The 25,667-nt window shown below is 41.0% G+C and overlaps 1 protein-coding gene across 4 annotated transcripts in view; it reads right to left on the reverse strand.

The window, feature by feature from the left end:
- The window catches only part of LOC309647474 (uncharacterized protein), a 191,516-nt gene that overhangs the window by 149,289 nt on the left and 16,560 nt on the right, over nt 1-25,667 (reverse strand). For 2 of the 4 annotated variants that reach the window (XR_014256065.1, XR_014256066.1), the window contains one exon: nt 20,828-25,418. The exons of the other annotated variants lie outside the window; for them this stretch is intronic. The gene's annotated coding sequence lies outside the window, so the exon portion shown is untranslated. Of the gene's footprint in view, nt 1-20,827; nt 25,419-25,667 lie in introns of those variants that run through there. 4 annotated transcript variants of the gene reach the window in all.

Genomic DNA, 25,667 nt, shown 5'->3' on the forward strand with positions numbered 1-25,667 from the left:
CCAGAAATTTCCTCCCTTAGAAAATCAACAAACAAGAAGTGAAAGAAAGTCAATACCACTTTACAAAACAAATAAGAGCCTTCAACTAGTTTCTTACTTCCGGTTGCCAGTTCATTTGTGAGAGAAAGAGAGAGCCACCATCGAAGTGTTTGTAATTTAGAGACCAAGCATTCAAAAAGCACCGGATGATGGGCTCACAATAAACATTCCACAGAAAGATTCCAAGGAGAGGATAAGCAATTACCTCTTTTGCACCCACACGACCAGAGCTGCAGAAAGTACCATTTGGAAGAGAGAAATAGCAGTGGCTAAATTTTAGGAGGACTTCTTTTAGGCCAGGCGTCCTCATTGGCTTGCAAACACATTTCGTCCTCGTCAATGTGACAGCGCTGTCATCACCAAGTGACAGATGAAGAAACTGAGGCACAGAGAGGAAAGTGCAAGGTTCAAGGCTTCTCGATACCCTATCTTAGACTATGTTAAGGAGCAAAATGTGACTCTTCCAAAATATGGGATAGGTACCTCCCCTTAAATATATCTGTTATACAGACGCCCCAGTCCTCCTTGAATTTTCTCTTCCAAATTCAGTGGGCCCAGCAGTAAATGAGAAACACCACTAACTGAAAGTAGCAGTAATAACTGAAGCCCATCCCTATCCCTCTAGAAGACCAATAATAGGCAGCAGAGAAAGGGTGCAGCAGAGAAGGGGCTTCAAGCAGTTTCTCATTTTCCGCCGTCCCTCTTGCTACTGCTTTTGAAAATTAGCAACCTTATTTGGAGCATGTTTTAGAACCCCTCATTTTAAAACAAGGAAAACGATTAATGTACATGTCCTGAGTTCCTATTGGGTGGGTAATGTTCCATTAGACACAAAATAAGGCTGGTGTTACTTGGGAAACAGGGTTCCCACGTCCGAGTTCCCACGATGCAGAATAAAACATAAACACGTCAACTACACCATTGGACCAAAGGAAAAAAAAAAGTCAACATCCTGTTTTCCTGAACCACGGAACTGCTAATTGCCTTTAAGTGAGTAATATATATCAGTGACGTCAGATGAGCTAATTGCCTTCCTTTCAGAAGCCTATCATAAGGCAGGAATGGGAAGGAGCCTCTGCTTTTATTAAGACTGTTTAAGAGGAGTATAAAATGTATGTCCTGAAGGTAAAATAAACAAAGAAATGAGGAAAGGAAACAATGAACAACAGAGACATAAAATGTAACTAAAAAGTGGGAAAAGATCTAGCAACTCTGGAAACATCAGGAGTTGAAAAGCATCAGAAAATATGTCCATGGATCCCCGCCACCGTTGCCTTCCCCAGTAATAAAACTCACCTAAACAGGTGCTTGTTCTTTTCCAGGCACTGCTATAAGCAGTCTATGTGTATTATCTCATTTAAACAACCAAGTTCTATGAGCACTATTCATGTTCCATGTTTTAGATGAGGAAACAGAAGCACAGATAGTTTAAGTAGCTGGTGCCAGCTTTTAAGAGACACAATGAATATTTTAAAATGAACGTGGGTGCGAACACTGAACCACCTCTACTCTGACCTGCTTTGGTTCCTTTGCTTAAATCTTCCCGTTTTCTAATGGCCTTAATGAATGCTGATGGTGAGAAGTCCAGGTAATTCTGATATGCATACCTTGAACACAGTTATCTGGGGAGAATGCTCATGAGTAAGTATGAAGAAAATTATAGCGACAGGGGAGTGAGCCGCAGTGGCTGCCGGAAATCCTACTAGATGGCGTGATGTTGTCAAATAGCATTGACTGATCGCTTGTGCATCATCTGGAGAGACAACGTGAGTGAGAGAGAAATAGAGGATGCCTGTGCCAGTGTGAGAGACCGGGGGTGGGGAACAGGAGTGAGAAAGAACAAAAGGTATGAATGATGATGTTATAGTAGTTTCTAGAAGGTTATGAGCCATATTGCAAATATGCATATTGTTATATGAATTGTATATGATTCTTACAGAATAGTAACTTTGCAGGAGACCAAAGGTATCAGCCACTCCAACTGCTGAAGTTAAGAAAAGTCAAGTTACAGGGCGTGAGGCGAGTTTTTTTTAAGTTATCCAGCTGGTTAACATCAGAGACAAGAAGAGAAATCAAGTTTCCTAACTTAGAGTTTATTGCTCTTTCCATAACCCTGTGCTACAGTGTCTAATAAACAATGTCAAGTTTTCATTATCAACATCTAAATCTCATATGAGCCATAGGCAGCAAAGTCTATGGCTTTTAGATTGTTTTCCTCCACCTGTGTGAAGTTGCTAATTACCTGCTGTCAATGGAAACAACCCTCGTGGGCCGCTGAAAAAATGGATTGGAAACAGGGGTTTGAAGTCATGTAAAAAACACAGGTGTTGCTTTGTTCAATTAAAGCCTAACAAGAAACATAGTGGGATGAAAGGGTGGGCGATGGGAGAGGAAAAGGAAAAAGTGACATCATCCTCGACTAGAATTGCTGGAGAAAGGAGAAAAGTAAGAAAATAGCTTCCTGAGCACTTCCTAAAAGAGAATTTGGAAAGCTGAGGATTCACAGGACTAAATTTTGTCCACGAAAAAATTTACGTTTCAGAAAAAATAATTTGTGAAAAGATTTCCCATTTTACTCCATCTTCAAAAAATGTAAATAGGAAGTCATGGTGGTTACAATGAAAGAAAAGATTAGATGCTGATGGAAGCAGGCAACAAATTATAAAGTTGAGGGATTTGGGTGTTTTGTGGTTTTGGAGGGGAGCAGGGGGATAAGTTCTAATTAATTTTTAAAGGTTAAAATTCACATACTGTAGAATAGTGTACTGTAGCAGGCTCTTCACCTGGGCTACTATAGTCAGCGTTAAGAATGTCTTTTTGGTTTGTTTTTAATAATAGTAATTTACTTTTCAGAAGTCTCATACACAATAGGCAACGTTCCAGAATTAAAATATATTATGTACTATTGACTCTTCACTTGAACACTGCCTAATTCTCATATTCCAGTTAGGAATTCCGTTTAATACAGGAAAACAGCAACATTTGTTTTGATTACTTATCTTGCACACTCCAAGGCAAGGAATTCTCAGGCCCTGTAGAATGTATGGAAAAGCTCTGGCGAGAAGCATTACTTAAAACTTCAGGAAGAAAAAAACAAAACAAAAAAAAACTTCAGGAAGCTCTTTGTGCCTCTTCCATCTCCATCATCTTTAAATCCAGGTACAATTGTCATAGGAATTTGTTCTTTGAAACCCTGCAGCAATATGTCTCTTCATATCCATGACAACAGCTCTCTATCAGCTTCTGAAGGAACTTGCCTGTATTGTAAACAAACCTCTCTTGGCAATTGGCCTATTTTCTTTCTCTATCTCAACTTCCATCTGCTCAAAGCTTTGCTTCAAAAAGAAATAAATTGCAGGTGTGTACTTTTTCTTTCTTCACCCCCTCCCTATTTGTTTCTGAAAGAGGTTGATCTGAGAGATTAAAATTCTCTTCACTAGGGACTTAACAAGCTCTCCAAGGAGACAGTACCTGTGTGTACCTGTGAACCGAATTTGGAGCCTATCAACAGAGAGCTTGCTTGGTTCCCTTTAACACAAGTCCCTTCAGCAATAAGAAGCTGACTAATACATTTCATCAAGTAAATTCTAACTGCAGGAAAAAACCCAAGAACTATTTAGTGCCAGCCAAAAATAAATCAGAAATATGGTTTTTTCCAAGATCTTTTTCATGAAAGACTAAAGTGTCTATTATAGACATAATTTAATGATAGAAACAGAAACTTACCACCCGTAATCAAGACGAGAAATTAAAAAAAAATTTTTTTTTGAAAAAAAGAGAATGTCTTATATGTTTAACTTGAAGTTCCATGAGCTCAAAATGGCATACAGTTTTAACCTCAGGGCTTGGAATTCATGTCAGTTATTGGTCCAATATCATAAATATGACATTTTCATAAGTTCACTTACTGACACTCTTAAGTCTTTTTTAATTCAGTATCCCAGCTATTCGATCAAGTGACTACTAGTATAAACACAATTATGGAGTGTGATGCCAGGTATCAAAAAAAAAAAAGTCCAGCAAAAAAAAAAACCAAAAACGATATATTTCCTTCACAAAAACACCAAATTTGAAGAGAGATAACTGGAAAGAGAGTGTTTGGCTAGAGTTTTAGAGAGGTTTGGGGCATATGAATCATGGTTTCAGGTCTCCATTGAAAATGTTGTTTTATTTGCTTGTTTTGTTTTGTTTCTAATTTTCCTTAGGGTTTGTGGGAAGGACCACATCACTGATAAAATCAGAAGAAAGATCTTTGAAAACTCCAATTTGGGAAGTTCAAGGGGCCTTCTCTTAGGTAAATGAATTTTCATGTTTTTATGGTCTAACTTTTGTATGTGTAATTACATAAATTCATATTCATATTATAAGGAGAAAATTCAAAATTCAATGTAGCTGTGGAAACAAACAACAATAAAAAGAGTCTTTTCACCTTTCTTGAACATATCCTGACTAATATCCAATTGTCAAGTGACAAAAAAAACAACAATGATTATTCAAGACAAAATACCTTTAACAATTTATATCAGGGGTCTCCAACCCCTGGGCCATGGACCACTACCGGTCTATGGCCTATTAGGAACCGGGCCGTAGAGCAGGAGGTGAGCGGCGGATGAGCAAGCAAAGCTTCATCTGTATTTACAGCCGCTCCCCATCGCTCGCAATACCGCCTGAGCTCCGCCTCCTGTCAGATCAGCAGCAGCATTAGATTCTCATAGGATCACGGACCCTACTGTGAACTGTGCATGCGAGGGATCTAGGCTGCGCGCTCCTTATGAGACTCTAATGCCTGATGATCTGAGGTGGAGCTGAGGCAGTGATGCTAGCGCAGGTGAGTGGCTGCAAATACAGATTATCATTAGCAGAGAGGTTTGACTGCACAGAGACCATAATAAATCAATTGCTTGCAGACTCATATCAAAACCGTATTCAGTGAGTGGCAAGTGAAAACAAGCTCAGGACTCCCGCTGATTCTGCATTATGGTGAGTTGTATAATTATTTCATTATATATTATAATGTAATAATAATAGATATAAATGTAATGTGCTTGAATCATCCCAAAACCACCACCACCCCCCGCCCCAGTCCATGGGAAAATTGTCTTCCACGAAACTGGTCCCTGGTGCCAAAAAGGTTGGGGACCGCTGATTTATACCCAGGAAGGTTACAGAGATGCTTGTTTATTGTGGAGAGAAAGATTATCTGGGGTTTATCATTTAGTTCTGATACTTAATAACTGTGTCCTTAGGCAAGGTACTTACATTCACTAAATCCATTTTTATGTATAAGTTTCCCACACTGAGAATGGGAATAGCACTTCTCTCCCAGCACATAATTGCAGGCAATAAATGCGAGTTTTATTCCCCATGTAGTGACTAGTGAAGATTATCATTGTGGGCAGAGACATTCTGGAGAGTGGAATCCAGTATAGAGTTAGTCTTTTGTTTTTAATTGAAATGTCCAACACTGTTTTATTAAAAAAACAAATTATAAGTGAGGTAGCATTCTTCACAGATACACCATTATAAATATTCTCCAGCAAAAGACATCAGCTCACGTACTTTGCACCATCGTTCCCTGGCTACTCACCTCTTGTTCTTCAGCAGTTCCCCATAATGTCATTTGCTAAGGGGATATAGAAAGTTGCTACCGTAAACTCACGCTGGCTTCATCTGGACACCGAATAAGGTAGAGAATTGAGTCCAGATTCTAAACAGGACATAACTTCCTATATGTTTAAGGGGGTCAATTGGAAAACCATTTAGACGTCTCAAGACAATAGGAGATGGGGATGGTGTGAAATTACATCAAGATGGAAAGAACCAGGGCCGATTTAGTGTACCACATCTAGCCTTGGAGAATCATTTTCGAGGCTGCTCTAGTAATTCCAAAGAAAGGAGCTGCCCAAGACCAGGAGAGAACTCATCAAAATCTGGCCGCCTTTTGGCAAACAGGTACAAGGTCATCACCTGTCTTGGAAAGCTCTGTATCTTCCTCAACGGCAGTCCTGTCTTGCTCTTAGGTTCACTGCTTACCTGTTGGTACCTCCCACTGTCGCCTACCCTGACTCCTTCATTGTGTTCTCACCTGGCTTTCTGCTAACGGTGGCTGAATTCATAGCTGCTTAAGGCATTTGGGAAAAGTGTCTTACATAAGACTTGTCTCCAGGGTTGTTTTTTTTTTAATATAAATTTATTTATTTTATTTATTTATTTTTGGCTGCACTGGGTCTTCGTTGCTGCGCATGGGCTTTCTCTAGTTGTGGCGAGCGAGGGCTACTCTTCGTTGTGGTGCATGGGCTTCTCATTGCAGTGGCTTCTCTTGTTGCGGACCACGGGCTCTAGGTGTGCGGGCTTCAGTAGTTGTGGCACACGGGCTCAGTAGTTGTGGCGCATGGGCTTAGTTACTCCGCAGCATGTGGGATCTTCCCAGACCAGGGCTCGAACCTGTGTCCCCTGCATTGGCAGGTGGATTCTTAGCCACTGCACCACCAGGGAAGTCCCAGTCTCCAGGGTTTTTAAAGGAGCCTGAAACCTCTAAAAGATGCCTGGATCTATGCTCTTTGTGCACTTTCTTCTCACTTACACCTATATGCATTTAATCATTCCCAAAATAGGTATTGAGTGCTTACTTCGTGCGAGGCACTGTGCTAACTCCTAGGAATGAGGTGGGGAATAAGGGCATCTCTATCCCCGTGCAGTTTCCTGGGTAGTGGAGGGTATATGTTTTAATCAAATAATCACACAAATGTAAAATTATGATATAAGAAATTTCGATAGAGGAACTTGACATCTAGCATTTGGAAATAATTTTCAAGGAAGACCTTGTAGAGAAAGTGAGTCTAGAGCTAAAATTTGAAGACATAGTAGTTAAGCAGACAAACAGTCCTATATAATGTACTTATTGCCTCTCCCTGCTCACTGGGATTTTAGCCCCACAAGAGCAGACTACTCTGTCTTCTCTGCCACTTATCCTTTGGGCCCATACTGCCTGATACAAAATTTGACACGCAATACATCTTTATTAAATGAACGAACTAAAATGTGTTGAAAAAGAAAAGGGAAGAGCAAGCCAGGCCGGCATTTGCAAAGTCTCTTTAGCTGGAGGAACCATAGAAAATAAGATACTGAAAAAGGCCGTAAAGCTAAAAAAACTGACTTAAGGTTTAGGGCCCTGGGGTGTTAGAGAGGTGTTTCAAATCCCTCACTGTTGAGGCAGTGGGTGGGGTCCTTTTGACTTTCTTCCCCCTTTTCCTCATTTATTTTTTCAATGAGCAGCCAAGATTCCAGGGTTTATCTGGGCTGTGATGCTTTCAAAGAAACGACCTCCTTCCCCTCTCGCTGTAGACCTAGTATCTCCCCTACGAAAACTGTGACCAGTTATTATTCTCATATAGAAATGAAAGGTAGTCTAATATACCCCTGGGGCAGGTCAGGGGCTGCTGTATAGAGATAAAATCTCTCCTCCTCCTCCTTCTCTCTGTCTCCCTTCTTCCCTCTTTCTCTCTCCCTCCCTCCCTCAATGACTATGCAGGGCATTCATTGCTCTGAAAAATAGTTGGTGCACATGTATAAAATACAAGAACAGGGCTGAGAGCAGAAAATATTTTGGCCTTGAGTTGAGTCAGTCAATAGTCATTGAATATTCCCTGAATGACCAGGTCTCTCCTGGACCCCAGTTTTGGGGGAGGACTCTCTCCATCCTGAGCAGGCATCCACTTAGTTGGAGAAACTGAAACAATATCCTCAAAAGAAGTTGCCAACAACAAGATTACAACTCAGGCGAATGAATTCTATGTGGCATTGTATCTAAGGGCACAGTACATGAGCTAAATCAAGAAGGCTTCGTGAAGAACACTGAGATTTTTTTTTTTAGTTTGATTTTGAAAGAGAAGAAGGATCTAGATCATCAGAGAGGAACAAAGAGGTAAATTCCTGGAGAGAAATATTTTTCTTTGCATAAAGTAAATGTCTTCAAAAACCTAGGATCACTTGGGGAAAAACTAATCACCCAGTTGAAGCAAAATCCTGATATGATCACCATAGTTCAGTGGAAAATACAGTGAACAAGGACAGCCAAAAGAATGATTTCCCTTATTCCTTTTCAAGGTCAAACAAGAGTCCTTTCCCTGGTACACCAGAGAAATGTGCACACGTTCATCCAAAGGGCAGGCAATGGGCTCAATAATAAAAGACGACATTACGAACCACATAGCAGCAAATTTCTTCAAGCTGAAAATCTCTTAACCTAAACTACAAATTATTCATTTTGATATTAACCTTTATGTCATCTTTCCTCTGCTACGTAAAAAAATTCAGTATTGCGGTATACCATTAACTATTTCTTTCAGCATGCATACCGTAAAATTTTTAAACATATTCCATAAGACAAAAAATGGAGACAGTGTGCCATTTGTTAGGAACCTTCTTACATGAAGGCACAAAAATTAATGCACACTGCCTGTAAGTTTATGCTGTGAGTGTTTTCACCTCTTTTTGGATCAACACCTGCTAGTCTGGTCTTGTGTCTCTGTCACTTGCTCAGATAGTATTTCACTGCTTAGAGGCCTTTGAAAGGCAACAGATAACAAACACTCTTTGGTCCCTTGCCTTTCAATAGAATAACCTGAAACTTCTTATCATGAAGGCCCAGGCAGACCATGATACTGAGGAGGGGCTGGGAGTCCCCAGATCCTAGTTCCATGTATAATTTGATTTCTTTTAAATAAAGAATAGGTTAAATTGAACCTAAATTCATGCCAAAAATAATTTTTTAAAGCAGCATCAATGACCTGCCTAGGTCGTCCCATTTTCTTCATTTCAAAACTTAGCTCTCTGTTTCCATCACATCATATGCCTGCACATGCGTGACACACACACAGGAGGCCTGGCTAGACATCACGGCGTCAAGGGCTCTGTTTCAGTGGGAGACTACAGTGAGTAAATGCGCATTTGCAGAGCTCCTGACGAAGGGGCCTTTAAATAGCCCCAAACAAGTTGACCAGCCCAATAGTCAATTCAGCAGGGATCGAGGAACACCCACCTATGGCCAGAGAGGAGATAAAATGATTTTGCCGTGCACACCCCACATTATGTGAGACATTTGCAAAGCCATTTTAGGAGAAAACCATTAGTCCAGCTAAAAGAGCTTTGGTTTTCAAATATTAACAAACAAATTGTGTGTGTGTGTGTTTAAAGGATTTCTCTCTAAGAACGTAATATTTACTTAGCGTGTTGTGATTTGCAAGAGATCAGTGCTTAGAAAACTATCTGCTTTAGAAACTACGACTTGCAATGCACACAGCAATTATTCATCATACATAGCCCAGGAATTTGCACCTTGTAGGCGCTCATTCTTTGTTGAATGAGTGAGTGAACGAGCAAATGAATGAACGAACGAACATCGTTGCCCATCCTATTCAAATTGAGAAACTCAACAGCACAATTGAGATGGGCTAGTATGAACAAACTGACAAAAGCTAACATGCAGTCTTCTCCTTGCTGAGCACACATGGAGTCTGTCACGGTCAGTTATATTTCTGGCGTGGCTGGCGATGCCTCTCTGAGTGGCCAGTGGCAAGTCAATTAACTTCTCTTTAGTTCTATTTCTATATTTGTAGCTTGGAAATGAAAATACAGACTGACCATCTTCCTCAGAGCCAGCATGAAGCTAAAGGAGACACTGCCAGGCAGAACAACAGAAGCCAACACAATTGGATCATCTGGATAAATCCACAGAGACAGAAAGGAAATGGGTGGTTGCCAGGGGCTGGGGCGTATGGGAGGGAGGATTGGGGAGTGACTGTTTAATGGGTACAGAGTTTCTTTGGGGCCGATGAAAATGGTTTGGAGTTAAATAGAAATGGTGGTTGCATAATGTTATGAAGGTACTAAATGCCACCAAAGTGTCCACTTGAAAATGGGTAATTTTATGTTATCTGGATTTCAACTCAATAAAAAATTTTATATCATAGTATTTATAGCTCTAAAGCATGCTTTTGCCAAGTCTGTGAAAAGAAAAGTGTGGTGAATGTTGTCTCTCTACATGTTTCAAAAGGACAACAATTGCTCCATAGTTTTTCGCTAAGCTTATGATGAGTTTATAGAGAATCAGAGTGGATAACAATGTCGAATGTGGTGATATCCTGATAAAGTGACACTGATCTGAGTGTGGACCTGAAATCAGGGCAAATTTTGTGACTTCTTCATACAGAATATTTCCTGGCAAGCAAGAAATTATTTACCTCCTTGATCATTTTAAAAGAAAACTCACTAATATCCATACATCACGTAGGAAAACCCTGTTGAGCAATCTTAATTTGGGATTACAGTCTATTTACACATATTCTCTGAAAGCAAGATTTCTTTCAAGGAAGCTCAGCTGTCACAAGGACATTTGAATTTCACAAATCTTGCTCTTCAATAAATCAACAGGTATTTACAGGGCTCTACTCTACATAGTGTGTGCCCAGCATGGCTGCCAGACTCTAAAGTGTGATAGAAAATGACAAAACAGGTTTTTATCTCCATTATTTTATTATTTACAAAGTTGGCCTTTATCAAACAGATAGTATCAAATGGTAATACTTAGAATTAAGCAAACAAATGCAACATAACCCTGCACTTATATAACTCTTGGCAAAATGCTTTGGCATCTATTACTCTTACAGCCAACGTGAGAGGCAAGCAGAGTAGGACTGTCTCTCACCATGCTGGAGGATTAGAAAGCTGCAAGGATACACAGTAAGTGGTACAGTCAGGAGTAGGATTCAGGTCTCAGATACCTGGGCTGGTAGTCCTTTCATGACAAGTAAACCAGGGGTCAGAAGATCTGAGTTCTAACTGTGGTTCTGCCATTAACTTGCTAGGTGGCATTGAGCGAGTCCCTCAGCCTCTTGGATTTCAATTTCTTCCTCTCTTAAACATAGCTGGGGCACATTTTCTCAAATGTGCTTTTTTTTTGGAGCCTGCATTCTCTGTTAGCAAATGCAGAAATTGCATGTACATTAGGGAACTATTCTTCCCTGTCATTTCTTAACCCGGGTGAGACTTTTAATGTAACGCAGCTCTCAGATGCAGTAACCCACATTTTTAAAATGCTCACTATGTAAAGTTTGTGTTTGCAAAGCCACTTCTATTAAAGTAGTCTGACAAAGAATTTCCTCAAACTCCTCAGCAGACAGCTTGCGAGCTTTTCAAGGTCACAGGGGTCCTATCCATAGGTAGCTTTCTTTCTTGCCTGCATATCCCTCACTGTATATGGCACTTCAGTCGTTGCAAAGTGCCTTTCCACTCTCTTGTCTTACTTGACATCACTAGTACCAGGCAAAGGCTCAGACTAAGCCCCACTATCTCTCCCTAAACTAACACGGCCCCATTCCCAGTCCTATTGTTAGCTGACAAGGATGGGACAGAGATAAGATGGGGTGGGAAACTGACCCAGTGACAGCCAATCACAAGAGCTTTTGTCTGTGGATCTGACCGGGGTGATTCATCAGCCACCAATCCCAGAGGCTTTCAATGGGAGAACAAAAAGTCCACTATTGCCCCAAAGGCCGTGCTTGGGTTTATTCCCTTGTGCAAAAGAAAAAAAAAAAAAAAAAGTTAACTGTCAAGAGCAACTTCCCACAAAACAAAGCTCAAGAGAGAAGATTCAAAAGAGACAAGCCAAGTGTATTGCTTCTGTGTCTCTACAGTTACAGAAAAGAGTAGAGACAAGCTGCATAATTAGGATAACCTGTCCCCAAAAGAATACCCCAATAACCTCATTTATCTTAAATGTCTACAAAATCATTGTAAAAAAATAAATTATCGAAAAGAATGACCTCAGCCTTCCAATCATAGATGGAGTCTTACTTGTACATCAGTTGTTTTTGGTCCTCCCTGGTTCTTATTTTACATGATTATGTAAAGACTTTATTTTTTCTTTTTTAGCTCATCTACTCTAAAGTATCTTTTAAAATACAAAATCAAGTAAGCTCTTTCTTTCTCTTATTTAAATTTTTAAAAAAGTTTATTGCTGTGTTTAGAATCTGGAAAATCTCTATCCATAATTTGTACCAGGGAACACAAAGTGTGCAGAAAACCATGGCCAAATGACGTGGGTGGGTAAGTATTCCAGAGAGTGGTAGATGGTGGAGGGATGACCTTCTCCACCCCGAGAAAGGCTCTGACCACCCTTGTCTACAACGAACTTCCAGAGTTAGAAGGGAGTGACATTGGGAAGGAAGGAAACAAAGCAAACAAATAAGCAAAACAAGTGGTCCTTTACAATATGCTAACATTATATTCAGGGCCTGCCTGCTTTATCTAGGTGTCAGCTTTTTCATTATTTCATTTTTTCGTTAGATGCAAAATGGTATAGCCCAAACCAGCCGTGGAAAGATAATCAGGAGATACAACCTCTGGCATTACTATTATATGTCCTCATCCTAGTCATCTCTCATTTATTTAATCACTCACCATTCAGTAGTTACTTATCACGTGTGTAATATTTTCCAAACACCATGCTGGCTGCTGGCTCCAAAAGCCTTCCGCGTTTAAGATTTCTTTCAAAGAAGGTGGTACAGGTGATTCCTTACGTATCAATTTCAGTGATTTGTCCTCTGAGACCCTGCTACCGTGACCATACTTGTTTGGATTAGGAATTGGCAGTTGATCCAAATGCAGCCATCTATTTGCCTTCCAGCAACTTATAAGAAACAGCCCAAATGCTTGTCTATACTGGATAATACCCAACTGAACCATTGTAAGAATCTCTCAGGGAGGTTAAATGTCAGATATACAGAGAGGAGAACAGGCAGTAGAGCAAAGCAGAAGGCAAGAAGGCGGGATACAACTTTATGCATGGCCGTGGGAACAGAATCCATGCCTCGGTAGACACGGTGAGTAGAGTGAAGACACTGGAGAATTGATAGCAGAAGAAGTAGAGATCTTGGTGAAGAATAACTAATACCTGCTGCCAGGAGGGAAAGAACCATGATAGCGTGGAGACATCGGAGAAGTAAGGGGCAGAAGAGAGCAAGGTTAATCTAGAAAGTTAGACAGAGGCAAGATCATACCAAGCCTTGAAGGTCATTTTAATGATTTGGGTCTTAATCCCAAGAACAGCGGGAAGCTGTCAAAGATTCCAATAAGGAGAGGCAAGCTGAGATGTGCATTTAAACTGACAACTGTGACGGTCACATGGGAATTAATGGGAAGGGCTCACAGTGGAAAGACCAGGTCGGAAGCTTCTGTAGGAATCCAGGGGAGAGTTGGTGACGGCTTGGACCAGGGGGCTGGCCAGTATCCTAAACATGCAGGGCTTCAAGGTGGGAAAAACATTTAATTCATCTCTGCATTTATACTGTGTGGCACAGGCCTGGCACCTAGTAAATACTCAGGAAAGTGTTGTTCAATGAATGGAGATAACTTTTCCAAAGTCAGTGGACAGTAATAGTTCAACGTTTCCTCTTCCACATTGAATCGACCCTAAATGAGAGAAGTCTCATGATGGAATTTCTGGTACTATGTGCTACTCTCTCAGAGGAGATATTTGAGAGTAAGGAAAAACTTTAGCCCCCTGATATGACCCCATTAAAGGTCTCTCTGTCCAAGAGGCAGAAAAGAATAGTGGTTAAGATCATAGGTTCTGGAGTCGAAGAACCCAAATTAGTCTCCTAATTCACCAATTTCTCATTGTGTTAAAATAGGTATACTATTAAACCCCTCTCTGTCTCCACTTCTTCATTTGTACAATGGAAATATTAACTGAATTAAAGCCTACCTCGAAGGATTATTGTGAGGATTAAATATGTCAATCATTTATCACAAGATGACATACAGGAAGTGCTCAATAACCATTATTATTATTATTATTCTCACCTAGACTGTGAACTTCTCAGAGGAGAGCACTCTTTATTAGGAGATAGGGCCTGTGACATATTAGCTACTCAACAAACCTGTGTAGTTGACTTTGCACCCTGATCCATCATCCTGAACGTGAGGATTTCATTTCAGCATGTTTCTTTCCAAGCCATCTTTTTTAAGCAGGTCTCCTAACATCTTTTGTATCCTGAAAGGGAACATTCTTCTCGCCCTGTAATTATCAGCCTTTCCATCCCCTTCCTCTTTTCCTGTTCCAAACAAAATTATTCAGTCTGCTTACCCTTCCCCCCACAAATCCTGCCATTTCAAAGTTAATTGCTTCTACTTCTATTATACACCTGCCTTGCTTTATTCTGTCTATTAAAGTTGCTTTCTTGTAAGTAGATTGTATCTATTCCACTTGTCCCCTTTCCCTTATTAATGAACTTCCTAGCCCTGGCATCAGTTGAGAGTTATCCTTCAACCCAGGCTTCTGAAACCAGTCTCCAAATTCTTTGCTGCTTAGGTGATTGCTTTTGGCATCCTCCTTGCTAATTCACCTTTGTTAATTCACCTCTGAAGACATCCCGTCCTTACAGAGTGCAGGAGGGAATTATTCCTCCAATTTTTTTTTAACTTTGGAGTTGGTTTTATTTTCTCCTCCCTTTGAATGTCTAGTAATCTGCATCTTCCAGCTAGAATTGCACATTGTCTATACCTCTGGCAGGTAAAGAAGAGAATAGCCTTACCTCCAGGCATTCTTCCAAAAGGCATCAAATAAAAGCCCACCCAACTCTGTCCCTCTGGGTACCTCTGAGCATAGGCTGGTTTCCTTCATGAAGATTAATTCTGCCTTTTCCAATTTTTGTGCTCTGCTGGCATTCCTTACCTTCTATATCTTAATGCTGTGTGGGTTGATTGTTCTCCTCAATTGTACTCTTAACACTGATTATATCTACTTATTCTGAACCTAGTTTCATGGTTCATTTGCAAACTATTTATCTCTCTACCCACCCCGACAATCTCTTGGATTTCTTTACACAATTCTTAAATGAGCTTCTTGAGATTTTGTTTGTTTGAATCATGTTTTTATGTGGGGACTCCTTTTTGTTTTGTTTTGTTGTTAACTCTTACTGGTATTTCTCTAGGGGTGGTTAGTGGGGAGGGTTGCATTTTCCAAGCTCTGTGTTTTTGGCTGCATTTCTGCCTTCACCCCTAAGCAGTCCACTTAGTCAGTCACTTGACTCATAATCAGTTATGTTCAAATTTGTCTCTTTATTTGCTGCTGGTTCAGTGAGAGGGAGGGTTACTGGATTGAGAATTCAAAAACCTTAGGGTTGAAAGAACCTTAATCTGGCCCAAAATTCTCTCCAAAATCATGTTTTCCTGACTGCCTTCAGATACTCCAAGTGACAAGAAGCTCACTGCTCTACAGGCAATACCTTCCACTTTTAGACATTACTATGTTGTACAGAGTACTTCCTAATCACTAAGTAAAATCCACCTGGCTATAATTTTCACATGTGTGGACCACTTTTGCCCTCCAAGTTGCAACGCACTACATTGACTCATCATTTTCCCTGAGTATTTCAGGTATTTAACAATAGGTGTCCCAAGTCCTTGATTACTACCCTTTTCCAGGCCAATTATCCCAGATTGCTTCAACCATTGATCAAGTGTGTTGGCCCCATCTCCCTTCCCCTCTCCTATAGAGTCCTTGCCCGTGAGTGCCCCCTTCTGATCCCTTCTGACCAGGAACCGAGTGCAGTGTTCCCCAAGGATCCAACCAGCTCAGACCATGGTGCAAGGATGAGCACTTCATTATTTTAATTAGCCTAAGATCATGTTAGCTTTTGAATGTCTTTACTTTTTAGCGACTCATAAAATGTTTAATTTCTAATTTCTATAAGAATTACTTCTGAATCAGATGCCTTCTACTCGAGAATAGCACAGCTAATTTTTGGAACCTAAATATAAGGCTTTGAACTTAGACTCACTAAGCCGCGTTTTGTGAATCTCAGGCCTTCCTTTCAACTTTTCCATTTTTAAAAAAAATTCCAGCTCTAATATTCAACAGAGTTACTCTGCCTCCACTTTTCTTCAGCTGTAAATTAGATAACTACTTCTCCTCCTATACCATAATACAAATCACTGGGGAAAATGTCAGACTAAGCGTCACCAGAGAATCCCACATAAAGTTGATTATCACGGAAACAACCATCACTCTTTAGGTCTACTGCTATTCAGGAGCTATAACTCTCTGGAATGCATAGTAATGCCCTCATTTCTTCAGGTGGTATACAAAAATAGCATCTGCATCATGTTTATGATAACAGCTAACGTATATAACGAGTCTTTCAGGGCTAGGTATTTTTCTAAGAGGTTTGCGTGCATTAGCTCATTTAGTCTTTGTAATAACTCTATGAAGTAGGCCATGTTATTATTCCCATTTTACCCATAAAGAAACTAGGACATAGAGCAATTAAGATGCTCAGTCAGACAGTGGTGGCAGAGGGATTTCAACTTAGTTCACAAAGACTCCAGAGCCTGTCCGCCTAACCCTTCATTGAGATTTTATCAAATAACATGCAAAAAATACAGGCTTTTTATGATTCTCCTGATTAACCCACCTAGTGCTTTCCAAAATAAGAAATACAGCTGGTTTAATGTGGATTCGAAGTGAATCTGAGTGAAAGAGAATGTGGTTTTTAGTGATCACAACTTCTTTGTAAATCATCACAAACCACATGTGCAGTAATCCAGAGCTATCGCTTTGTTGGGAGTAGAAACCAAGTTCACAGCTCTCTAACCTCAGGGTTTATGTTTGTTGCATCTTTTTACGCTCCACATGACGTGTGCAGTACAGCTACCCTGACAGCTTATTGACCGTGCTTCAGAGGCCATATTTCCTTGGTTACCCTCAAAAATAATAGAACAGTTTAAATATTTAGCCTATCACTCTTCTAATCAGCTCACCTTTCTTGAACTTCAGTTCTCTTTTAACCTTGACACCTGTGACCTTCAGCTGCAGAACATCTCTCAGATTAAAAAAAGAAAAAAAATCAGAAAAAAACCAGAAGTTGAGTATTTCTAGTCTCTTGCTGTCATCTGCAAACCTTACAGCATCTTTTCCTCCTAGTGGGCCTTTCTCCATTGCCCTGGAGGTTATAGTGAAAAATGTCAGTACCGCGGGACATCTACTTTCCTGCTCCAAATATGGCTGAAGGGAAGATTTTATCAAGGCATATAGCATGCTGGAATGTTTCAGGGACAGAATATAGTTCCACCCAAATATCATACACAATCCCTGTAGGAGAAGATGACGTTATGCGGAGTCCAGCTGCACTGACACAGTTCACCGCGAACGGCTTGACCAGAGTGGGAGCGGCCACGGCCATCAGAACCCACAGACAGTGATACAGAGCCCAAGGGAATCAGGGAAGTTGAGGGTTCACAGTCACTGGCAGAAGAAAGAATGGGAACTAAAGAAATGAAATATGAGACGATAAGGACCAAAGAAAAGAAGACGAAATGGGGAGAAAGTGATCCCTATGGGCTGGGGTAATTAGCGTGGGTCATGGGTGTCTTTTAACAGTCAGCTGGCTTGCCTTTCCAGCTCAGCTCCCAACGTTTCCCTCCCATGACCCTAGGGTACACCCAAATCTAAATGTTACCCTCACCTGAGCATCCTGGGCAGCACATCATGACATCGTGACCCTTTGCCTTTGTTCAGAGTTAAAGAAGATTAAGCAAGGAGAGTGTTTGGTGCTGTGCCTAGAATATAGTAGTTGTGCGGTTTTCATTATTAGTTATTTTCTCTGTGGTTCAGTGACACTCAACAGAAGGAAAAACTCACTTTTGCTTTAAACACAGACCAGTTTTAAGGGCCTTGCAGAAAATGGCTGGGATGGGAAAATCCAAGATTGGCCTTCGAATGACCTTGAGCAGTGGTCTGAGTATATAGACAGAGCTGAATCAGGCAGCCGACCTAAAGTTCCTCGACATTTATTTCATGTTTAGTATGTATATTCCAAAAGTATGCCTCTATGAGCCATTGACCACAAACATAAATTCTTTTTCAAAAACCACACATTTAAGCCAGGATGTAGTTAGTGCTCACTGTAGATGCAAGGACCCCCTCCACTGCCGCACCCCACCCTCAATACATTTCCAGAGAAGATTCATTAAAAATGTATTTTTTTTTTTTAATAAAGCAAACACTTTCGAAAAAGAACTGCATTGGCGGTAATCTAGCAACACGAGTTGTGCATTGGGCTTGACCTTTTGAATAGCGGTCAGTGAGAGAATGCGTAGCTCATGGTTTACAGAAAAGTATTGAGAAGAGTGCTGTTCACATACTGCTACTAAAACAACAGAAGTCGTTTTTGTCTCTAGATGTTTCAGGACAAATTGAATCCAAAAGAAATAAAGAGGGGGAATGTTTTTCCTGGCTGCCTCTCTCGTGGCTCTCAGCATCCTGGCTTGGTGGGTGCAGAATCACGTGACAATCTTTTTGAGATGGAGAACATAGGAATAGCCCTTTCTCAGACTGTGCTTGCGATCTGTAAATTCCAGCCAAGCCAGATTTCATTCTCCCTCTCCAAAACTGTTGCCAGGCATTAACACCGAAAGAATTATACTGCAGAGACTTTTTAAAGACATCAATGACAAACATCTTTTATCAGCCAAACAAATTCAACTACCAGAAATATTTTGTGTGAAACATATATAAAAACCCACAGTGGTTTTGCGTGGTGTGTACGGGTCAAACTTCTTTATGTGCCAAGGTAGAATATGATGAATGAAACACAACTTTTCACAATACACCGCATTTTTTTCTCATGCTTCCTCTGTGAAGGATTGTGAATGTTAAAGACCAGCAAGGGAGAACCAGCAGCCAAAACAGAATTCAGGGTCATTCTCGCTGACAACATTGTGAAGTTACTGAGGGAACGGCAAGATGAAGCTTTCAGCTTTTTTCAGTGTCTAGGAGAAAATATTTAGAAGTAAATTGTGCTTGGGGAAAGTTTTGTTAGCTTCAAAATCAAGGGAGAGTCAGGATGCAATTAGGCTGAAGGAAAGAATTGCATCTGAGATCCCTAAAGGGTGAAGCTGAATTTTCAAAGCCACTAATCAGAAAGGGAAACAGCCTTAGAAACACAGGGTCTGTGAAGAAATGTGTTATGTACAAGATGATCCCAAATTCTTTAATTAATCTACTTCCTACCAGCTACAGGTACCTGGAAAATTTGGTCAAGCTAATAAAAATGACTGGCTGTCACAGGAAAATTTCCATATATGGGAATCCCAAGTCATGTTCAATATTGGACCAAAATTAGTAGAAAAGTTTCTAGATCTTCTGTAGGAACCCCTCTGTGTCCAAACAGAAGGAAAAACAGGATCATAGGGATAGGTGACATCCTTTGGGAACTGAGGACACATGATTTGTCCTGTCCTCCATATGCTAAGGAGTCCATATATGAAAGTATAATACCCAGACCTTCCCTGAGATTCTCTCTGAGAAGAGCTAGTAAGCATCTCAAATTGAACATGTCTAAAGCTAAACTCATTCATCACCTTTCCTGCCAATTCTGCTCCTCTTTTTATGTCCTCTGCCTCAGCAAAGATCCACTCTGTTTATCCAAGCTAGAAACCTTTTTCTTTCTGAACACCTTGTATCCAGTTCTCATCAAGTCCTACTGATTTTACTTCCCAGACATCTTTTACAACTATACATACCTTTTCTTTCCAGTGCCACTACCCTAGTTTAAATCAAAATCCTCTTCCGTTCAGACCACTGAAATGGTCTTTTAGCTGGTCTTTCTGTCTCTTGTCATGACTCTTCCCCACCTCCACCCTCCATCCATAGTCCTTTCCTGCAACCAGCATGATTCTGAGAAAATGCAACCATTCAAAAAGAATTCCTTACCATTGTAGACACTGGTCTGGGAACTCCAGAAGCCAAAATTAGATACTGACTCGAAATTATAAACTGCTAAATTATGATTCCAATCAAAATAACAAACTCACTAGGTCTCTTGTGTAAAAGGCAAGGCACTGACTGGAAAAATAGGGCATCTGTACATTTGGAATAGGACTGGCTATCTACAAGAGTTCAGAGGACTTAAAGAACACTCCAACCCATATGTTAGTACTTCTTATTTGTTAATTTCCTTTAAGACCTTCTTCTCATTGTTGCCAACTGGATGGCCAGCCCTGGACCTCAGCGTGGTCCAAAAGATAAAGCATGGCAACCAAGTAAGGAGCTATTCCCAGACAGAATGACAGCAATTCTCTAATTTATATTTTTAAAAATCTGGGGGAAATAATGTCATACATTTTGAAGATGTTCAACCAAAGAGGATACAACATAACTTTGGATAAGGTGGCAACCACCAATGATAAAAGTGTAATCGCCAGAGTGTCTGAATTCAGTATGCTTGCCTAGGCAGCTGGGTACAGTTCAAATCAGTTGCTGGGCTAGCTAACTCAAACCAAGATTAAGCACAGGATTGCACTAGGTGATAGCACAAGGCCAGAAAATCCTTATGTTTATGTGGAAGGGGGCCTTAAAGGACTTAGAGGACTTCTGGATTCCCAAACTAGATTGGAACGCTCAACCCACTTTCTCATCAGTCCCTCAAGAGGGCCCAAAAGATGCCCTTCTCCTTTACCATAAGGAAAAGACTGAGAGGGTAGCAATCCAGCCTTTTTAATGCACTTAATAACTGAGTTTAGTGCTGGGACTGTTGATTGTATTCATTTGAAATGGAGAAGAGAAGTAGGAAGAAGAGTGGGTATAATCATAAAAATAGGCAGAGCGCCTAATTTGGAAATCAGATTTCAGAAAATGATCTGACCTGCAGATGTGTCCTACTGTGGCCATTTGATCTCGGGGATGTAGGTATTAAGTTGATGGCCTTATGTGACAGGCAGAGGAGGCCCCTCTAGAGAGTCCTGGCACCTCCCCAGGTGCCAAACCCTAGTCAGTCCTCAAGCCCAGAGCAGCTTGCATAAAAGAAAGGCTGGGCAGCTCCAAGGGTTAGCTCTCTTTTACCACCACACTGTTATACTGTGAATCTTGTTCCTGTCCTTTACCCAGACAAGGAAATCCTGAAAAATTGTGATTTCTTTTGGATACTGCCTCTAAGGTAGCACTGAGACCTGGGGTCTCAGAATGAAACTTATGGGTTTCACTTGTCAGACTTCCTTTTGGCTGGGTGTTAACACTGATCTCCCTTGTCCTTGCAGCAGGTATAGGGAGACTCAGACATATCCTGTGATCATTGCCCTAGTTTCCAGTGTCTAGATGAAATGGATGGATATCCTCAATAACTGCCAGAATCCCCACAGTGGCCTTTAGCCCTTAAAGTAATGGCTTAGTGGAATTCATTGGTTCAACTCCTCCCTACACAATGAGTACATGAAGCAATACTGCTCCCTGAGAGAAACTGAAGAGATTCGTGCAATTAAAAAGCCTCTGAATGGGCAGGTACATTGCTTGTTATCAGATTATCACTGAATTGCCCAGTTTGGCCTGGCTTAGAGGTGACGTGGGCACATACTAGGTGAAAGGAGAGTGCTATGGGATGGAAGTTTTTTCCAAGGCTAACCCTGAAATACAGTGGGGTACAGAGTAATCTTCAGTGCACATTTCATTCTCCACTTTGCCTAGAAGAACAGGTCCAAGGACATGAACTCCTTTGATTCCTAGGAAGCCGCTACTGATCCGGTTCCATGACCAAGAACTTGGAAAGAGACGTATTGGGAGTTGGCGACTAGAAATTTTGAGAAAGGGCTATGTGAATAGACTTCTTGGAATGGGTTCAAGGCCTGAAATTATGGTACATCATGGCAAGTTTCTCTAGAGCACACTCCCTGCAGAAGAAGGTCCAGCTAAGGTAGAATAGCCAGCTGTTAATGTTCTCACCTCCTTTGTGTTCCAGTAGTGAGACTGGAACATAGCCTGTGGTCGTTTCCCTGGATGCTCAGTGAGAACAAGATGGGCCATTTGGTGGGTGGTGTTAATCCTGCTCCTCCAGGCAGCCCAGGGCTTTCTCAATGGAGTCACAGGGAAGGAAGCCACATGGGCTCTCCCGGATATATCTCCCATCACCAAGGCTGATAAGGCCACTTCTACAGCTAAGGGCCCAAACTGACACTAGGAAAATGATCGAGATCCCACAGCACATTTCAAGGAAACCAGCCAGAAAACCAGCTAGTGGCACTTCCATTTCCCTGAACCCTAAATTGCAGCAGTTTGTCCTTGTTGAAGTAGAGGCTTGTTCTCCATGTTATATTGTTGGAAGACGTTTTCTTTCTCTTTACTCTTTCTCTTTATTCACATCCTATTAAGTATAGAGGATGTAATTGGTGGATAAATTTAACTGTTTTTCCTGTACGTTAAAAAATAATATAGTCTCATGATAGAACTAGCAGTGGAATGAAATATGATCTTTGCCTCAGTGAGCATCTGATGAGGGTAGGGAGATAAAACGAACACCAGAAAAAAAGAACATAACAATAAAAATATACAAGGATGCAGGAAGATTGCTCATGAAATAATTGCTTCCAGAAGGAGAGCTTACTGAGGATCTGAGAACTCTAGAAAGGGCCAGTGGGCTGGTGCAACAACCTGAGCTTGGTGGAGGGATATTTATATGAACGTAATGAAGCTGGACAGCAGCCATGAGGGCGAAGTGGCAAGAAGAAGGTATAAGCAGGGAGAAGTGAGGAGAACACATCGGTGATTGTGCATAGATCCAAACTTTGGGTGGGCAGGTTTCCATCTGGACACAGACTCAACTCTAAGACCCAGAATGTCCCTGGATCTTTTCTTTGTTCAGGAAGTATGTTTGCAAAATCATCATGTTATCTGAAACATGTTTTAGTATACTTTAAAAATGCATTCTTTCCTTTTCTGCCCTTTAATACCACATAATCTATTTCAAGTCCTCTAGATTCCTAAGGAAAATGTCTTTGTCACTCTCAGCTGCTAATACTCTTTCATAAAGAGGAGGTTTTATTCAAACCTGATAAAAATGCAAAAGAACAAACAATAATGTTCTGCATTCCATTGCATTTCCTTTCACCCAAAGTTCTTAAAGCACTTTGAAAATATTAATTATATCTCTGAATAGCTGTAATATAACTCTACCATCATCTCTTTTTTTAACCAATGAGAATAAAGCACAGAGCAATATAACTATTGACTCAAGTAAATGAGGTCCCAGAATCCAGGCTAAGAGCCAATACATCACTTTACAAACCAGGCCATGAAAAGGAAAAGAAACTAAGGATATAGGTCTTGCAGATTAAAAGAGGCAGATTCTTTTCTCCTTCTTAGAACATAAAAGATCTATTCAATTCTCAGTACTTTTTTCATCTGTGAAATAGGCATAATAACTTTCAATGACCTTGGAACGCGTGTACAACACTTAAGACACTTTGAGGGAGGGCAGAAAAGGAAGCTTTTCTATTTTCCAAAATTATTTTTCTTTTGCTGACAAGCATTTTTTACCAACAAGACAAATTTTGGCAAGATATATTTTTCCCCAATAAAAAGGAAATGAGCCTCATTTGCCTGAACTAGAAACACAAATGGTCTCTTTAGCCATTACTTCTAGCTATAATTTAAAGTCAGCTCACACCCTCTAATTTCCAGGAGAATTGATAGAGGATTTAAAGCCCCAGCTAACTCTGCTATGGAAATGTTTCCTTTGCATCCAGCGTTCCTGAGCATTTTAATCCAGCTTTGTTTACAGAGCTTTCTTGAGTTTCCAGAACAGCGTTTCACAGTTGACAGCAGGCAGCAGGGTAGATAAACTTTCCGCTATAACAGCATTTCCTCCCAGCAATTACAGTGTTAAATTATGAGCAAACAAGTTCTTTTTAAAATAAAGAACTCTACCAAAGTGACCACTTAATTAAGAGCATTCAAATCCCTTGATGCCTTGGTTAATTCACCTGCACCCTTTTCTGACCTAAAATAAGCCATCTAATCCAAAACATGAGATATTTTTTCCTGGGCCAATGAAGCCACAATTTGTCACTCAGGTCATTTAGTGCCACATATTGCCATAAGTCTCCCTAATGCACTGCAAAGTCATGGTTATGACATGTAGGGTTTCTGGGTAGCCAATTTTAATGAGGAATAAATAATTTCTCCTGTTCAGCTAATACCTGTTGGTGTAGAAAGGTAATCCAAATGTCACTGCTCCATCTCTTTCCTGTAGAAAAAGAATAATGGGCAACATCTGCTTTGAATATGTTCCCTGGGGGCAAAGGCTCGAGGTCTCTTTTCTAATCAAGAATGATCTCTGATGGGCTTCCCTGGTGGCGCAGTGGTTGAGAATCCTCCTGCCAGTGCAGGGGACACGGGTTCGAGCCCTGGTCCGGGAAGATCCCACATGCCGCGGAGCAACTAAGCCCGTGTGCCGCAACTACTGAGCCCGTGCGTCGCAACTACTGAAGCCCGTGCACCTAGAGCTTGTGCTCTGCAACAAGAAAAGCCACCGCAATGAGAAGCCTGCGCACCACAACGAAGAGTAGCCCCCGCTCACTGCAACTAGAGAAAGCCCACGCACAGCAACAAAGACCCAACGCAGCCAAAAATAAATAAATAAATAAAAGAATGATCTCTGAGAGCTGAGGCTGTGTACCCTCAAGAGTTACAGTGTTACAAAAAAAAAAAAAAAAAAAAAAACAGGAAGTTCTGGGAATAAAAGGCTGCACTATCATTACTGCTTACATGTGTTCACATCTCGGCTCAAAAAAGGTAGAAAAGTATCCAGAGGAGGAAACCGCATACAACAAATGTGTTTATTGCCCCTCTTTAATAAACACTGGGGATAAGAGGAAATTTGAGAGATCGTTTTGGTTCCTTCCAGCTTTAGCTTTGTCCACAGAGCTGGTGGGAACCTGGGCGGGATGCTCAAAAATGGACGAATTGGGGCTTCCCTGGTGGCGCAGTGGTTGAGAGTCTGCCTACTAACGCAGGGGACGCGGGTTCGAGCCCTGGTCTGGGAGGATCCCACATGCCGCGGAGCAACTAGGCCCGTGAGCCACAACTACTGAGCCTGCGCGTCTGGAGCCTGTGTTCCGCAACGAGAGGCCACGATAGTGAGAGGCCCGCGCACCGCGATGAAGAGTGGCCCCCGCTCGCCGCAACTAGAGAAAGCCCTAGCACAGAAACGAAGACCCAACATAGCAATCAATCAATCAATCAATCAATCAATCAATCTTTAAAAAAAAAAACAAGGACGAATTGACAATCTAGCCTCTGTAAAGAACCCCAAGCCGCATCTTATCCAAGTTGCCTTTGTGCCCTGCTCAGCACCTGTGACGCCAGGGGACACGGTGTCAGAGCCTGATGCCGGTCCCCACCTGCACCCATCAGCTTGCTTCCAATGGGGACCAGGCTTTTCCCATTTATCAGAAGGCTGAAGGCTTGTTTTGGTTTCTTGGCTTCTTTCTTTGCTGAGATGTCTGGATATTTAATTTTTCTCCTTTTGGGAGCATATACCCAGATTTCTCTAGATTCAGAAACAGAAAAATAAACTCAGTTACAAAATGAAGGAACATAACATGACACTCTCTGGGCCTTTGGCATCTGCTTTTTCCTGTTGTGTTTTTAATTTGGTCATTCCTCTGTACAAATTTGCAATGCACCAATGTTTAAAGTAAACAAATAAAAATAAGGCCTTCTTTTAAATACTAAGTCACCAACTATAATATGCAGCTCTCTTTAAGAAAAACATATATTACATATGCAAAGAACATGA

Source organism: Balaenoptera physalus (genome assembly GCF_965194825.1).
Source record: "Balaenoptera physalus genome assembly, chromosome: 18".
Lineage (NCBI taxonomy): Eukaryota > Metazoa > Chordata > Mammalia > Artiodactyla > Balaenopteridae > Balaenoptera > Balaenoptera physalus.